Consider the following 18,390-nt stretch of genomic DNA (forward strand, 5'->3'; position numbering starts at 1 on the left):
TTTTTTTAATATATTTTTTAAAAGACCACAAAAAGCGCTCTTGGGGCATGGGGCTGTATCCCTCTTGTACAAATCTGCAATGGCAGGCTACTTAAAAAAATAAAATAACAGTAAGTATTTCTGTTGTTTTTTAGATGTATTTATAAGCTAAGTTGCCCACAGAGCTATGCAACATGATGTACAAATGCTTTGAGTGATTATATTCCTACACTGCATGTGTAGGTCTAAATGTTACACAAAGAGCAGGGTTTTTGGAAGCAAATACCAATGACGAGTACACCACAGATCGTATCTTACTTCCAAGTTTATGTACCACTGGTCAAGGTGTCATATTGGTCAAGCGGTCTAGCGGTATGGTCTGAAAATTCCCAATATGAAAAGTGGCCCTCATTGACAAGTATAGACACAGGGGCGCTCTTGTGAACTGTGGCTACATCATTAAAAGTTTTGAGCACAACATATACAGAGAATGAAGTGCCTATGGAAAGGCATGAGGCTGAACAAACAAAAAAGAGCCAAGGAGTGGGAAGCAACAAAAGGCGGCGGCAACCTATTCTTTCATTCCCTGTTTAATAGCACGCAAAGCAGTGATTCATAGAATCATAGCATCATAGAGTTGGAAGGGGCCATACAGGCCATCTAGTCCAACCCCCTGTTCAATGCAGGATCAGCCCTAAGCATACTAAAGCATCCAAGAAAAGTGTGCATCCAACCTTTGCTTGAAGACTGCCAGCGAGGGGGAGCTCACCACCTCCTTAGGCAGCCTATTCCACTGCTGAACTACTCTGACTGTGAAAATTTTTTTCCTGATATCTAGCCTATACCGTTGTACTTGTAGTTTAAACCCATTACTGCGTGTCCTCTCCTCTGCAGCCAACGGAAACAGCATCCTGCCCTCCTCCAAGTGACAACCTTTCAAATACTTAAAGAGGGCTATCATGTCCCCTCTCAACCTCCTTTTCTCCAGACTGAACATTCCCAAGTCCCCCAGCCTATCTTCATAGGGCTTGGTCCCTTGGCCCCAGATCATCTTCGTCGCTCTCCTCTGTATCCTTTCAATTTTATCTACGTCCTTCTTGAACTGATTGAGACCTCTAAAATACCTATGTGTTTTCAGCCACCCGCAGCAGCTGTCGCTGAACAGCAAAATGAAAAGGCAACAAAACAGTGGACACTACCTAGTTTCACCTGTCTCCAATTCCCTTCCCCCTATTTCTCTTGCTGTTTCTCTGCCTCCTGTCCATCCCATATGACATCAAATGACTCAAATCCCACTGCGCAAGGAGCCGATTCTTGTTCCTGGCAACAGGCTACGGTATGTTTTGACAGTGAAACTCCCAGGGGAGGAGCAGAAGGATTTGTTTTGCCATCCATTAAAGTGCAACCAACAGAGTGGGTATCTCCAAACCTTTCCTTTCACATAAGCAGAACAAGATCACATTGTTCAAAGATACACGTTACGGCTTTAGCCAATACACATAACGTTCACAGTAGATTAATGTACCAATTTCATTGTGGATACATTAGAAAAGCAAGGACTGGAGAGCTGCGATTAACTATTGGCCTCAACAGCATGTTTTCCTGAGGTCCATATGGCAAAGTAAAGAGGTGTGCTTTTGTGCTATGGTGTCCCCAAACCAGCTCACTAAATCTTTAACACAAGCCCTGTATAACATATGAAGCAACCAACTGAAAGTCCAGAAACAATTCTGTAGCACACACAGCACTTTCTGCTGGAATACATCCATGCATCATTTCCTCCATTAAAGTGCAATGCATCTTCATGACTCAAGGGAAGCATCCTAGACCATCTTTTCAGGATGCAAAGCTTTTTATGTGCCCCTGTGTGAAATACAATTCTTCAAAATGCAATGCGAAAATGTCTTGATCCTCTGTCAGATCTTCAACTGCTCAAATATTATTTATTTGACCATCCCCCACTGTTGTATACAAACAAACAAGATAGTGATGGGGAGAAGCAGTTATCCAATGGAATAGAAAATGACCATTGGTTACATACCAAGAAGGGTACTTCTCTGAGGTCAGAAGAACATCTTGGCTGGATGATTCCCACTTTATTGTCAGGGCGGTAGGAACAAATGTCTTCTTCATCTTCCAGCTTCCTTGAGTGGGAGTCATCCTCGGCTGAGTTTCGGGACTCCCAGAGCTATAAATCAACTATAACTATTCATTAACTATAATAGAACATAGCTCTTCACAAACAACCTGTGCTGCAACTTGTACACAGCAAGAGAGAGTCTAAGTTGTACTCCAGAATCCTGACTGCTATGAGTATTATGTTGTGTCTGCTGATGATCTGTAGGTGATATGGTTGCAACAACTGTTTCTGCTTCCTGGAATGCAGTCTAGCCCATTTCATGCCCTCCATATTGGCCACAAAGGTTCCCATCAGGTTTGCCAGTGTCATCCATGACAATGGGTGACTTTGGATGATGTTTCTTGTCAGGTCTCAGGCCTTCTGTGCCTTCTTGTCCAAATTAAGAATTGATTTTTGGTGGTGTCCACTATCACTCCAAGAAATTTCAGCAGTTACGATGGAGTGAGGCAACCTCTGTCCCTGTTTATCAGGAACTCAATTTTTCCAGTAGGGTCTTCTGGGCATTCTTAACTGCTTGTTGCTTGGAACTGGAACTGATAAGCAAGTTATCTAAATAGGAATGTATATATATCCACTAATGATGTAGTAGAATGACTAAGTTTACTAGGAGCTTTGAGAATCCCCTTGGGGATGTTGAGAGAATGAAAGGTAAAGCTATGTACTGAAAATGACAATTTTCCACTTATTCCACTTCAATAAGTTGGAAAGATGGGCACATGGAGATAGGCCTCTGTCAGGTCTAAGGACATGAGGAATTCGTCTCGCTGCAAGATTTCTGATATAGATCTGAGTGTTTCCATCCTGAATTTGTGGTGACAGGTGAACCTATTCACAAATTTCAAATCCAGTATGGCTCAATAGTCCCTATTGCCTTTGGCTACTGTTAAAAAGACTGAATACACTCCCAGCCCAGGCCTACCTCTAAGGTTGGGCCCCATTCTATGTTCTGGAAGTGTAGCGGATGTTAGATGGTTTTCAATGTTTGTGTCCATTTTTCTGTTTCCTGAAGGGAAGAAATGAACCTGTCCTGTGGAAGACAGAAAGTGTTGACCCTGACTCCCTAACAACAAAGGGGGAATCTCCCAGCCAAGATATCTTCCACCTTAGAAGGAGAAGGAAAACATCACTGACAAAGGAGAACAGTATGCAGGAAAATCCATCAATAAAGTAGTTTTATATGGTCTCGTTGATAAAGCTAATGACTACAAATTGACCAATAAAAACTGTATTTAACCAGCCTCTTAGGTTGTTCTTTGCTGTGGTCTAGTTGTACACTTTGTACTCCAAAAACAATGCAATGCATTTTCCCTGCTCCTGGTATATATTTTACTAGCTATTGCAATAGTTAGGCTTTTGTACATACATACAGGGGAGGAGAATTTCCCAATGATAGACTGTAAAAATGGGTCCCAGGCTTTTGTAGTGTTTCAGATTTGTACATACTTTTTTTTTTTTTAAGGATCACCACTAGAGTTGCCAACCACCAGCTGGTGGCTGCAAATTTGCTGGAATTACAACTGGTCTCCAGGTTAGAGATCAGTTTCCCTGAAGAAAAATGGCTGCTTTGAAGGTGGACTGTATCGCAATATACCCTGTGGCAGCCCTTTCCCTCTCCAAACCCTACTCCCTCAGGCTCTAACCCCAAAATCTCAGAGCCATTCCGCACGACTTAAATGTAGCAGATGTCTTACCCTTGGTAAACGCTACTAATTCAATGTTCCGCATGATGTCACACAGAATCTGCAACACTCCTACAACACTCCCGCAAAAATCGCTTTGTTGTAGCACTTTTCGGGGAATCGGGAAAAGTGGATTCCCACTGAAAAAACCACTACACTTCTGAGCACAAGCTGCAACACATCAGCAAAAGACATGTGCATTCTCAAGGTAGTGGTAGAAATAATATCCCTCCCCCACTCTCGCCCCCGAACTTCCAGAGAAGCGATTGCCATTTTTTCCCCTTAGACCGGGGAAAGCAACGAACGGGCGAGGCTTCTCCAGTTAAAGTCCCTCCACAGAAGTGCTTAACAGTGAAATAAAGCTCCCTACTGCAAGTGTCTGCAAGTTCCCAAGCACAATACAGCCCCTTGTTCTACACTGCCCGTAATTTCGACTACAAATCGCGCCCATGGGGGGGGGGGTTACTTGAGGAGTGTGTAAACGATTAAGTGCCAGCTCCTACACCAGCAAAAAAGGTCTTTCTGAAATGATTGAACACAGATTCATTGCAACGTGTGTTTGTGTTTTTAAAAAACAGTTCTTAAAGGGAAAGGGTTTTTTCGGGAGCATGAACACAACAGCCCATTGGCTGTTCCATTTGATTAACGGCCAGGGGCGGGAAGAAGCGCAGAAAAATCTCGCTTCCTTTGCTGCGATTCCAGCGAGACCAGAAATCTATGGGGAATGCATACAACGCTACTGGGACTTCAATATTCCACTTAAATTAAAGGTATGCGGAATGACAAAATTCCACTATTTAATATAGCGTTTCTGTATTCTGAAAACATTTGGCAACATTGGTCCTTGTGCTGAAAGCCCCTCAAAATATTTCCCAATCCAGAGATGGCAATCCTAGTCACCATGCCAAGTAAATTTGGAGATGCAGAACACCATAACAAAAAAGCTGGAAACCATGCAGTTAGGAACCCATCTGTTTTTTTCTCTATATGAGAATGCATTTTGTAGATTATCCCCACAATTCGAAGAATGACTATAACATTTTTGCCTGCTATTCTAACTATGACAGAGAATGGAGTACAAATCTGATCCAAGCGAAAACCACACAGAGTCCATGACTGCTTGTGTCAAGTGATTGATATTCCTTGAGAGTGACTTTCATTTTATGCTTCGGAATTAATTGCACATATAGCAGAAACCTCAGTTCTAAGGCTGGTAGAAATGCTGCCATACTACTTGCTGTCAACTAAATATGACATAAAGTTACTGTTTTTAAATTATAGTTCTTACGTTGCCTCAAAAGTCACCAGGTCTTGCAAACCTGCACAAGAAACCCTGTGGGGTACAAGTGACATTTATCTCTCATTTTAAATATCTGTGAGACAATGAAACTGTTCTGTTGAATTTGTTCAGTTAGCATGCTGGCCAAAGATGACTGGCACTCCTTCAAGGAGATTGGGGTGGGGAAAAATATTCCATCAACAATCAAACACTCTTCAATAATGATTCACATTCCTTTCTAGTTGTTTTGAATGAATTTAAAAAATTATATTGGCTCATCAATGTCACAAAGCAAGTAATATGAGAGAGCAAAGAGCACAAATGCTGAGTTATGCCCAGTTTTCTTTCATAGGGAAGGCATGGGACTTAGGGTGCATGGGACTTTTCTATCAATGTTTCTTTTTTTATTTCAGCCCACAAGAATGTGTATCTGCCCACACACATATGAGGATGCAACATGAATGAATGCTCATAAACATCAAGGATACAATTAGGTGCCTTGCTGCATCAGACCACTGCTCCATCTAGTCCAGTGCTCCATCCTATAGTGGCCAACCAGCTTTCATGGGAGTAAACAAATGGAAAACAGCAGCCATGGCCTCCTTCCAAAGTTGCTTTCTGGTATTCATAGATTTATTGCCTTTGAATGCAAAGGTTAACCTCGATGAATCTTCTGAACTCCCTTTTAAAGTCATCTACACTTATGGCCATCAGAATATCTACAGGCAACGAATTCTGCCATTTAATACTTGTCCAACTTCCTTGGGTGTCCCCAACTTCCACTATTGTGGGGAATGAATACAGCTCTATTCTGTTTCTAATCAATCAAATAGCACCCATCCTAACACAGATTCATGAGACCCCACTGCTTACTTCTCTCCATGGCAAGAACTGTTCATATATTCCTACTTTTTCCTGTTATTAACCAGTGCTTAATCCATAAGGGATCCTGCCCTATTACCCTGTACCTGCTATGTAAACTCAAAAGCTTTTTATGAGAGATTTTGTCAAAAGCTTTCTAGAAGTAAAAGCATATAATGTTTATGATCACTAGTATCTACATGCTTGTTTACCTTCCAAAGAACTCATCTGTACCCATACACCTTTATCAGTAAGAAGATTTCTAGTCAAGTCATTTTAGGTGCAAAGGATTATGTATACAGGTGCATTCAATCACGAGTCTCCAAATGAAGCCTGGAGTGTACAGTTCACACACAATTATTACCTTGGGCATTAATGTAATTAGGAAGCAGTTGACATTGATCAATTTCTGTGGAATTCTACAAGAAATATTTAGTTCCATATAATGTAGTTTTCAAGAACTTACACTGAGGTGGTGCTCTCTGTTCACAGTGAATGGAAAATACTATCCTAACAATACCTTCAGTTCTTTGTGATTTCAAGCTATATTTTTGTTGCTAAAATCCCTAACGGTAAAGGTATCCCCTGTGCAAGCACCAGGTCATGTCTGACCCTTGGGGTGACGCTCTCTAGCTGTTTCTTGGAGACTCAATATGGGGTGGTTTGCCAGTGCCTTCCCCAGTCATTACCGTTTACCCCCCAGCAAGCTGGATACTCATTTTACCGACCTCGGAAGGATGGAAGGCTGAGTCAACCTTGAGCCGGCTGCTGGGATCGAACTCCCAGCCTCATGGGCAGAGCTTTCAGACTGCATGTCTGCTGCCTTACCACTCTGCACCACAAGAGGATCTTTTTCTAAAATCCCTACAGTAGTCAAAAAAAATGTGAAGGATAGAATGACTTTTCCATAATTACTCTGGGCCCATTTGGTTTTGTTCCTCTAGAGCCAATGAAATCTATGAACTAGGCAAGTGTGCTCTGAATAATCTCCAAAACAGGAAACATTTTTTGGCCAATGATAGAAGGTTTTTCCTTTTTGAAAATCTTCTATGCTTGGCCAAGAGAGTATATAAAGCTAGAGGGTCTTCTTACCTGCTTGTCTTGCTGGCTGCTGGCTTGCTGACCTGTGCTGCTCTGGTAGAGGAGATTCTTTGAGTCTGACTCCCAGAGAGTGTGTGGGCATGGCTACCTTGCTAGTGCTGCACTGAACCTTGGAGTATCTTCATTGCTGGAGAAGACACTGAACGATTTGTCTGAGGGACTACTGGTATTTTTTTCCTCCTGCTATCTCACTTTTCTTCTTCCACTTCCTAATCACACTTAGCTTGACGTCACTTATTTTCAAACTAAACTATTCTTTGGGTTTCATGGGAGTCTGAGGGGGCTTTGGGATGCTTGGGGTTCACATTTTTTTTCTCTCCTTGTGTTTATTTCTTCTTTTTTCTCTAACTGAGTGCTGTTGTGGCCTGGAGGGCAGCACTGTTTGTTTGGTTTTAACAGTCCAAAGCAGATTCTTCACCACCCGAAGTGGTCCGGATTTTATGTTAGTGCACATGCCTACTATGAACCTTCCAACCTGCTTGTAGCATCAGCATTCCCTGTTTGTTCCAGTATAAACAAGGATCAATAAAAATTTATTCCATTTTCAAAAGGCCTATATAAAAGTTTCCAAAAAGTTTGCAGAAAACACTACTTGTTCTTGCACATTTAGACTGATTTACAAATTAAATACCCAGTTAAAATGAAAAGTTAGCTTTATGTTCTGAGAGTAGCCAGAATGTGGACAGCTAAACATGAGACCAATTTCAACCCTACCTTATGAGCTAAATGGTCTTCTATCCTTATTATTTAAACAGAATATGTTGAAGTAGGCAGAGTCAGTTCCATGGTGGGGAGGCAAACAGAATTATGGCCACCCTCCCCATCTGGGTTCTTCTCCCACTAGCTTGATCACAAGTCCTCTCAAAACTTGTGTTTACAGACACATGCACTGGCTAATGCATGTGGCAGGGAAATGGGTGGCAGGAAGGCTCACGAGAGAAGAAGTGTGCATGGGTGGGCAAGGGCAGCAGTGGGTGCCATAAGAATCCCTGAATCCTAGCAACTGTTAGCCTGGAGGAATACAATTTCAATTGTCTACTTGGGAGTAAGAGCTGCTAAAACTGCACTACATATTTTAAATTTTGTAGACAAATGCATGCTTCCACACAAAATGGAACAGATTTCAACCATCTCAAAGATGCTTCTAAAGAACTGGAGTACTCTGTAAGCTATAAAGTTCCCCAAAGTCGTTAAGCCTCTTAATTTCTTGTACGTATACAGGAAAAAAGCCCACATTGCAATGGTGTGAAAAATAGGTGCCTTATAAAGAGGGCAAGCCTATATTTTACACTATTAAATAAATGTACTGTAAACAACCCTTACAGTCCAATTAGGGTATACAGATACATTGATTATATGTCCAGTAAAAAGAAAGTATCTACATTTATAGGTTATACATACACTTCCACAGTTGGAACTTTACCTGACAACAGCAAGATTACTCCCAAATAAAAACTAGTTTTGCCTACAGCCCAATAGATTGTAATAACATTCATTGTTCCCAATGATGTAGGCAGTCCCCCCTTTTCCCTTCTTTAAAAGAACAGTGCTAAGTTCGTGGTCAAGAACACACTCCTCGGCACCACAGTACTGATATAACTGGTCGTGTTCTCCATTGGCAGGAATTAATATCAGTGGTATTTTTAAAAAGGGGGTGGGATCATGGAACTGTATTCAAGACTTGAACTATATAATACAGAAGGCAAGCTCCAAGCACAATATGTGAGGCTACCAGGAAAGTGTTTGCTTCAGTGTGTCATGTAAATAAACGCCTCTGAGTTTGTGTATACAGCAATTCAGGCTATTGATTGTCAAAGCCCTTTCAATAGGTAGACAGTAAAACTGGCATTCTCCAGTCAACTGATTTTCAAACAAAAGACCTTTATGGGGAAGAGAACGTACCACAGAATTCCCTTTTCAAAGCCTTCCATGTGGCAGGAACCCGCAGAGCAGCTCAGCAGGTGGATTAAGTGCTTTCTGAACACCGCTGCAGACATCTGCCAGTTTGGTGTAGTGGTTAGGAGTGCAGACTTCTAATCTGGTGAGCCGGATTCGATTCTGGACTCCCCCAAATGCAGCCAGCTGGGCCACGGCACTGATAAAACTGTTCTGACTGAGCAGTGATATCAGGGCTCTTCCTGCCTCACCCACCTCCCAGGGTGTCTGTTGTGGGGAGAGGAATGGGAAGGCGACTGTAAGCCACTTTGAGACTCCTCCTCCTCCCCCTCCTCCATCTCCATCTCCATCATCATCATCATGTGCCAAAAAATCAGCCACTGCACATTATCATTTTGGAGACATTCACCACATGCTACATTTAAAGCAGCCTTTGGGTGATATCCATCTTGGTTTGAAGCCACAGAAAGCTTCACTAGAGATAGTTATGGTTTCTTAAACTGAGAGAAGTGTTGGAATATTCCATTAAATAAATGGCAAGTTAAACACATTAACAGTGAAAATTAGGTGAAAGATTCTCACTCTCACAAGCAATTCACTGATTCTAAAGTAAAGCTGCCAGGCCTGTGTCTGCAAATCCTGGAAGTTTTGGGGAGCAGACCCAGGCAACGGAAGTGTCACAGGTACTTTAATATTATTTGATTGACCAGAAATGGTCACAGATCTTACAACACTCTAGGAATTCCCCAGTGTCTATGATAAGGTGGCTGAAAGGGGCAATTGTTCGACCTCGCCTTAAGAAACCATCGCTGGACCCGCAGGACCTGGCCAACTATCACCCGGTTTCGCATTTGATATTCCTGGGCTGAAAGGGCCATGACAGACCAGCTCCTAGCATTCTTGGAGGAGACATTGGCTCTCGATCCATATCAGTCTGGATTTTGTCCTGGCCATGGGTTGGAGACAGTGCTGGTTGTCCTGCTGGATGACCTCTGTCGCCAGTGGGATCAGGAAGGGTCAGCCATGTTGGTTCTGCTAGATCTGTTGGTCACCTTTGATGTGGTTGACCATGAACTGCTATCCCATTGCCTCGCCAGGACGGGGATATGGGGCACAGCTTTTTGCTGGATACGCTCTTTTCTCCATAACCGGACACAGAGGGTTGCGGTGAGGGAAGAGTTCTCGTGCTCCTACAGAATCCCTTGTGGGGTCCCTTGGGGCATGGTTCTCTCCCCTACACTTTTTAACATCTTTATGCGCCCTCTGGCCCAGTTGGTGCAGAGCTTCAGCCTGGGCTGTCATCAATACGCCAATGACACCCAGTTCTATCTCCTCATGGACAGCCACCCGAATCCCCCCCCAGAAACATTTGCCAGATGTTTGGAAGCAGTGACTGAATGGTTTCAGCAGAGTTGCCTGAAACTCAACCCCTCCGAGACAGATGTCCTGTGGCTGGGACGGTAGGGGCTGAGCCTGGAAGCGCATTTACCCAACTTAGCAGGGATGCAACTTACAATCACGCCCCAGGCCAGGAACCTGGGTGTGACCATTGATGCCTCAATGACCATAGAGGAAGAGGTCAAGAAAGTAGCCAACCAGGCATTTTCCATCTTCACCAAGCTCGGCTACTAGCGCCCTACCTGTCCCCCAAACACTTGGCCATGGTGATCCATACGACGGTCACCTCCAGAATAGATTTCTGTAACTTGCTCTATGTGGGCCTACCCTTGTCCTTGATCCGGAGTCTCCAACTGGTACAAAACACAGCTGCTATAGTCCTCACTGGTACATCTTGGAGAGCCCACATCCAGCCTGTGCTAAGGCAGCTGCACTGGTTGCCAGTTGCTGTCCGGATCCAGTTCAAGGTTCTGGTTTTAACCTTTAAGGCCTTACGCAGGTTGGGACACACATAACTGAGAGACCGCCTATTGCCCTATGTCCCCCACAGGGCCTTACGCTCTGCAGGTGAAAACTTATTGGTTGTTCCCAGCTCTAGGGAAGTGTGCCTAGCCTCAACCAGGGCCAGGGCCTTTTTGGTCCTGGCCCCAACCTGGTGGAATGAGCTCCCGGGTGAGCTGTGGGCCCTGTGGGAACTTATGGTGTTCTGCAGGTCTATGGTTGAGGCTGGGGTCGGTGAAGATCAATGCTGCCCCCCCCCCCGGGTATGAGTAGTAAATTGAGTCATCTTGACCTCCTTCCTTACCCATCCGGTAGTGGAGATGGGTGGTGGGGGTTTTCTGACATGTTCTGTGATTTTATGTGTTTTAATGGGGGGGGGGTGTTAATGGGTTTTTATTGGACACTGTAGCCCACCATGAGTTGGCTTCAGAATTGGAGGGAAATAAGTCAAACACTACTTCTACTCCTACTACTAATGATGATGATGATGAACACAGAAATTAATGGAAATTCATAGAGTGTCACTGATGTAATGTCAGTTCTGGGGAAGTGATAGCACAGTGTCTGCAACTCTCTCCCCTCCCCCAATTTTTTCCCCACTGGTCAATTGTCCACTTGATCACTTCACCCTATTCAGACAGGCACATAGTATAACTATCTTGAAGCAAACTGAATTGACTAGGTAAAGGCATGGTACTGTCACTGTATCTTTAACTTCAGTGTATACATGATCCACTTGACTTCTTAAATTACAAGTCTTAGTGTTGCATGCATCTCCAGCATGATACAACATATTCTCTGAAATACAGCACATACTGTTGCAATATCTTCTATACAGATGATTGTCTCAATTAGACTAAAAGTCCTGGGAAGCTCAGAATCAGAGCATGAGAAAGTTTTGCAATTCCTTCAGGTATATTTCCAACATCTCCTCAGAGGCATACTGCCTTATGAACAGAAAGGTTCTATTCAGCTTTCCTAGTTAGACAAAAGGCTTTGAATTTTGATAGCCTCTGCAAATTTGTCTGTTTTTTTTTAAGCTAGCCACTTGCATAGAGAGATATTGTGGGTAATACATTTCCATATCACAAGTACACTGCAAATCAACCTTTATAACTGCAAAGACATCCAATTTCTTAGTCTTTTGCTTACTACCTCCACTACTAGTGCCAGAACGCATTCAGAATCAGAAATGTTGTTTTTGAAGTAGCAATAAAGCTATGACAACATGACAAAAGTGATACAGCTAATATTTAATGTTGCACTGATTCCATACTATGAAAATCTACATCATTTTCACCAATCATTGGTTATTAATACAGCAGATTCAATTATTTCTCCTTTGCATACGACGCGACCTTTATCAACCTTTTGACCATGGAATAAACCCTGAAATATTCTTCAGGCTTCAGGCAACTCCGAAAGTGATACCAACTGGCCACGCCTCCCTGCCAAGCCGCTGGAAATCACATGTTTACAGTGGGCACAACATCACTCATAAAATAAAATGCTTGTTAAATAAGAAGTTAGTTTCATTTTTGTATATGAAGCACCTTGCCTGAATAAAACATTAATCTCAGCTACCATAAAGCCCAGTATGCAAACGAGCAATTCTCCTCAAGTGAAATGATCTGTGTGATTTGGAGATCAGTTGTAACTTTGGGAGATCTCCAGGCACCACCAGGAGGTTGGCAATACTAGCAAAACCTGATAATATATTTTCCCAGGATTAGAAATGGCCACCTTGGCAAGAAGAAACTTGGGAAGAAAGGAATCCTTGTGCAGGCTGTGCACAGACCTTGCACTGAATCCAGCTGTAATAGCTGGGGGAAATGACAGGTGTGCAGCAGATTTAGCTCTTCCCTCCCAATCCTTTTCCATTGATTGTGAACTCAACAAGGCCACCATAGATTAGACAGATGAGCAGAAAGTCCTCCTGACTCCTCTGTGGGTAGTTAAATTTTTCTACATATTTAAAATATCAAATCCTCCCTGCCCCCAATTAGTAATCCTGGTTGAGAATAACTGTGCTAATGTGTAGTACAGAGGTCTTCAGCTGTGCTAAACATGTGAATGTTTTGGAGATTTTGAGAACAGTTCCTGGGTAACATCATAAAATGGCTGTCTTGGGGGCAGGGCACAGTTATTATTGTTGTTGTTGTTGTTAGGTGCGAAGTCATGTCCGACCCACCACGACCCCGTGGACAATGATCCTCCAGGCCTTCCTGTCCTCAACCATTCCCTGGAGTCCATTTAAGTTTGCACCAACTGCTTCAGTGACTCCATCCAGCCACCTCATTCTCTGTCGTCCCCTTCTTCTTTTGCCCTCGATCGCTCCCAGCATTAGGCTCTTCTCCAGGGAGTTCTTCCTTCTCATGAGGTGGCCAAAGTATTTGAGTTTCATCTTCAGGATCTGGCCTTCTAAGGAGCAGTCAGGGCTGATCTCCTCTAGGACTGACTGGTTTATTCGCCTTGCATGCCAAGGGACTCGCAAGAGTCTTCTCCAGCACCAGAGTTCAAAAGCCTCAATTCTTTGACGCTCGGCCTTCCTTATGGTCCAACTTTCACAGCCATACATTGCAACTGGGAATACCATAGCCTTGACTAGATGCACTTTTGTTGGCAGGGTGATGTCTCTGCTTTTTAGGATGCTGTCTAGATTTGCCATAACTTTCCTCCCCAGGAGCAAGTGTCTTTTAATTTCTTTGCTGCAGTCCTCATCTGCAGTGATCTTGGAGCCCAGGAAAATAAAATCTGTCACTACCTCCATTCTTCCCCATCTATTTGCCAGGAATTGAGAGGGCCAGATGCCATGATCTTAGTTTTCTTGATGTTGAGTTTCAAGCCAACTTTTGCACTCTCCTCCTTCACCTGAATCAACAGGCTCTTTAGTTCCTCTTCGCTTTCTGCCATTAGAGTGATATCATCTACATATCTGAGGTTGTTGACATTTCTCCCTGCAATCTTGATCCCAATTTGTGACTCAGATATTATTAGTACAAAAAAATTAACAAGGGAATCAAATTATGCTTCATCAAATCCTATGAAACAGTTAATCCTATAATTCAGCAAATGTAAAGCTATTTATATAACCCTTCTCCATGTAAACAGGAGAATGACATGATTTACTTGGTGTAGAATTTACATTTAATTCCATTCACACCCACATTTTTCTCCAGCATTGTCTGGCAGTGGTAGCTGACTTGTGCTGGAGAATCATGTTGGATCCAATACTATGAAATTCATAGGACTCAAAAGCATTTAGCTATGGCTGGATCACCATTTCTAATAACAATGGACTTAGTATCCACAAGCTGAATCTTTTCAATTTAAATTTATTCAGAAGGTGATTATACACTAGCAAAAAGCTTATTTTCTTTATGTAGAGAAAATATAGTTCAGAAATTTTATTTAAAAAATGGAAAGCACGAAATTATTTTTTTCCAGTTCTTGGATTATAGTCAGGAAGATTTCTAATTAATTGGATTAAACATGTAGATCCCTACTGAATATTTTATGAAAGCAATTGGTAAAATATGCAGAAAATGATCCTACTCACATGGATTCACTTAGCAGTAAACAAGCATCAAAATATGTTCTATATTTTAAAAGGAGAGTAATTTGTTTTAGAACATATTTCTGTCCAGAAAAATAATCTCTATCCTATCTTTTCTGCAAGAAGCATAACAAAACATTTTATTTTAAATGGCTTTAAGGGAAAATATTAAGAAAATTCACCACAGTCAGCATTGCTTTGGATATTTCTATGAAATAACCTGATAAAGGGGAAAACAGTTAAATTTGCAGCAAAGCAGATTCCCACAAATACAACTGGTATTTTTTGCATCCTTGTTTTAACAACTTATCTGTTCAATTGTTTAGCAGATGAAACACTTTAAATGTTTTTTGTTCATTTACTACATGAAACTAATTTTCAGAAGCATGAACATACAGTCCATTTTCAAAGTCTGACGGGCACACATTTTGGATTTTAGACATTATGAGTTAAGTTCAAAGGCTGTTTCTACTGAAAGAAAGCCCTTTTCCCAGTGGAACAGAACTTTTCTCCTCCTCCTCCTCCTCCTCTCACACTAATCTCCCTGAAATTCTGTCCTTGATGGGCAGGGCACCAGAGTCTGGAGCCCAGACTCAAAGCTCGAAGTTGAAATAACTTAGTGCTATTATCAAAGCATTTTATATTTATCTATGAATCTAAACTTTAAACTGTTTATAATGTCTATTGAATTTTAACCCCATGCATGTATGGGCTTTACAGTTGTGAACCAAACTGAGACTGTTGTCAGAGAGGGGCGGTCTACAAGCCTAATAATGTCAGTGAAGAAATAAATAGTATTGCCAAGTCTCCTATGGACACCAGCAGGGGATGGGGCGTAGTGTTGGGAAACAGCCAGGCTAGGAAACACCTGGAAATTTGGGAATGGAAACTGAGGAGGATGTGGACTTCAGTGGTGTACAATGACAGAGTCCACCCTCCAAAGCATCCATTTTCTCCACGGGAACAGATCTCTGTAGTTTAGAGAGGAACCGTAATTCCAGGAGATATCCAGGTCCTCCTATGGCCCGGCATCCGTACAGGGCACACTCAGGAATAATATGACCAGCAAATAATGGTTATGTAATCAGTGAGTGTAATCTGTGAAAATCACCCCCTTTCCACTAACAGAAAATGACCCATGAATCCAACCCTATGAGTTAGACAAACACATATAAACCTCCATTTATGTAAATCTCCATTTATGAGAACACTTATGCTCACATGCTAATGATGTGTAAGAATGTTTAAGAAATTATACTAAAGCAAACCACGCAAGAAGGTTTTATATCAGCATATGACCATTTACTCCTGTCTGTTTACATAAGAGAAATCCAGGTTGTCATCACTGATGGACTAAAGTAAAAACAGAGTATAATGACATGATATTTGTTTATATAAACAGGCATCATGTGGATTTCAATAAAAGCTAGCAAAACAAAGCACATCACAAAGATTTTCTCCTTTTAAAAAAAGCAAATAAAATTCAAATTCAAAAGTTGAGGAAAAAGCAAATAAGCTGGAAATCATTGTCAATGGAAAACAAAAACAGGTACTCTAAAAATGACTGGATTCCAAATTCTGCACTAAATCTTACTGTATCCTTTAAACACTTTGTGAGCTACAGAAAGCTTGTCTTGAATGTACCACCACACTCCTTTTTCTAACTGGGTTTGTGAGAGTTCCACACTTTTCTTTTGTTATGGCTTAACCATGACCATACTACATGAAATAAACCAGAAACTTAAAACGTTGAGCAGCAAGAGAATATATTAAACTAGGGACAAAGCCCGTTACATTCGGGAATACAATGGGCACTAGATTGGGCGGGGGGGAGAACTTTCCCTTCTCCCAGGACCTGGAAAGGTTGAGGGCTGGAGGCTCCCGGGCAGGGAACTTACTGGCAGGGACCTACGGCCTCTGAGCCTTGGAGGGAAGTGGAAGGAGAAGGGGAGTGGCACTTAAGCCATGAGACCAGCTCTTCCTCCTAGGCCTTACCAGAAATATTAGGTGGAACAGATATTAAAACACAAATATTTATTTTAATTCATGTGCACATATAAATATTTACAACATAAACTTTAGTCACGCACTATTGCACAAATCCAAAGCATATTGACACAGGGATGAACTACAAAAAACATGAGATGAGCTGTAAAACCAGGGGATCCCTACATCCCACCTCGGGACTGGCATCCCTACCCATGGTTCTTCTGAACATTCTTCTCCAATGTGGAACCTGCCCCATGTTTCAGGAAATTAGGCAAAGCCCTTGCCCATTGGGGTTTGTAGTTGAAAAGAGGTCCCACCACAAAACAGCTGGCCACAGAGAAGAGAGTAAAATCATCACCATGGCAGCCATCTGGAAAAAGGGCGAGCTGATCACAGTGCTCTTCCCTCACTTCAAATGCTCACGGGCTGGGGAAAGCTCCAGTGTGGGACAGTCAACAGTGAAGCATGAGGTTCCAATCCCCACTCCGCCATCAAGTATTCATGTGACTTTGCAGCAGTCACACGCTCAGCAAAATAACAGTGGGGGAGAGATTCTTACAGGAAGAGCTGAATAACAATCCAGTCATTGGAATAATATAAGCAAATATTAAACCTCTGGAAACATTGATTAAATATGTTCTGTAGGATAAGTAAATGGAAGAGAAGAGAATGATACAAGCTGCTTCGAGTCCCACTGTGGAGAAAGGCAGGGTATAAATTTAATAAGCATAAATTGTCCCACTGTGACTGGATAAACATATGACAGTGTTATGAAAACGATGGCCTTCTGGCTTCTAGTATCTTGAGAGGATTTTTTTCAGTCTTAAAACTGGTATTCCATACCTAATTCCTATATTCCTTCACAATTAACTGGTTTATATGGTATAGGTTTGCAGATATTCAATTTAAAAATTCTTTCAGTTCTGTGTTATTTTCCCCTCAAAGCTAAAGTATCCCAGATTCTTCATTGTATCCTCTCAAAACTAATCCTTCTTGGGTGGCTTGCAGGGCAATAAAGAACAGGGAGGCTGAGATGTTTTAGATAACAATAAGAAACAAGGACTCTCCCAAGTAATTAATACATGGAACAAACAAGGGCAAGTGTGTCTGTACTGAGTACTGCCATTGCAGTACTGCTGGTTTCATACTGTTTATGCCACTTGCCTTTAAGGTAACTTGTCTGCTACCATACAAAAAACTTAAGAGATGCAATCTACTCCCCCAAAGAACTTTTCGGACCTAAAGCTTTTCTTAGTGTTGCTGCCAAATGAAGGTCCTCTCAGACAGATTTCTCCAGCTGTTTGTCGAAGAGGCTGGGAAACCAGTTTGCAAGGCATTAAGAATGCTGCTGGGAGAAAACTCAAAAATACTGCTGCACTTCAAAAACAGCTTTGATTCCCCTGCATGAAACAACTTTTGGCAGAAGAAAGAAAAAGAGTGGGAGAGGCCATGTCTTATTAAAATCAGGGATGTGGAAAGGATGATTTGCAACTGTGCTGTACTCCCCATTTGGCAATTTTGCCACAACAGCAGATTTTCCAACAGTAACGGTGAATAAGGCTGACTGCCTTCTAACAAGTTGGGTTGAGATAGACTGTACATACCTGACTGTTTCCGCACTGGAGGCCTTGTGCTGGGCTGCAGGCTGGAGTTTGAGCTGGGGCAGGTTGCCCCGCCTCTTCCTGCTCCAGCACTGGGTATTTGTGATCCCACGCAGGAGCCAGAGCAGCAACGTTCCCAGTGTGGAAATGGCCCATACTAACAGTCCATTCCTAAAAAGAGTTACTCCAGTCTAAGCCTATTCATTTCAATGGGCTTAGACTGGAGTAATTCTGCACAAGATTGCACTGTTAGGGGACCAGCAGCACCCAGCAGCAGCTAGACACATGTCTGTATTTACATGCTTCATTTATGAGTATGCACACATCTACAGAAACATCATAAAAACACATAATCCTGTCTTTACACAGAATTGCTTCACAAATCCCTGTAGCTCAGAATGCAATGGCTC

The 18,390-nt window shown here is 42.2% G+C and overlaps 1 protein-coding gene across 4 annotated transcripts in view; it reads right to left on the reverse strand.

The window, feature by feature from the left end:
- Positions 1–18,390, reverse strand: part of LRRC8D (leucine rich repeat containing 8 VRAC subunit D) — an 80,776-nt gene that overhangs the window by 44,175 nt on the left and 18,211 nt on the right. The gene's annotated exons all lie outside the window — the stretch shown is intronic.

The sequence above is a fragment of the Paroedura picta genome, chromosome 4 (genome assembly GCF_049243985.1).
Source record: "Paroedura picta isolate Pp20150507F chromosome 4, Ppicta_v3.0, whole genome shotgun sequence".
Classification (NCBI taxonomy): domain Eukaryota; kingdom Metazoa; phylum Chordata; class Lepidosauria; order Squamata; family Gekkonidae; genus Paroedura; species Paroedura picta.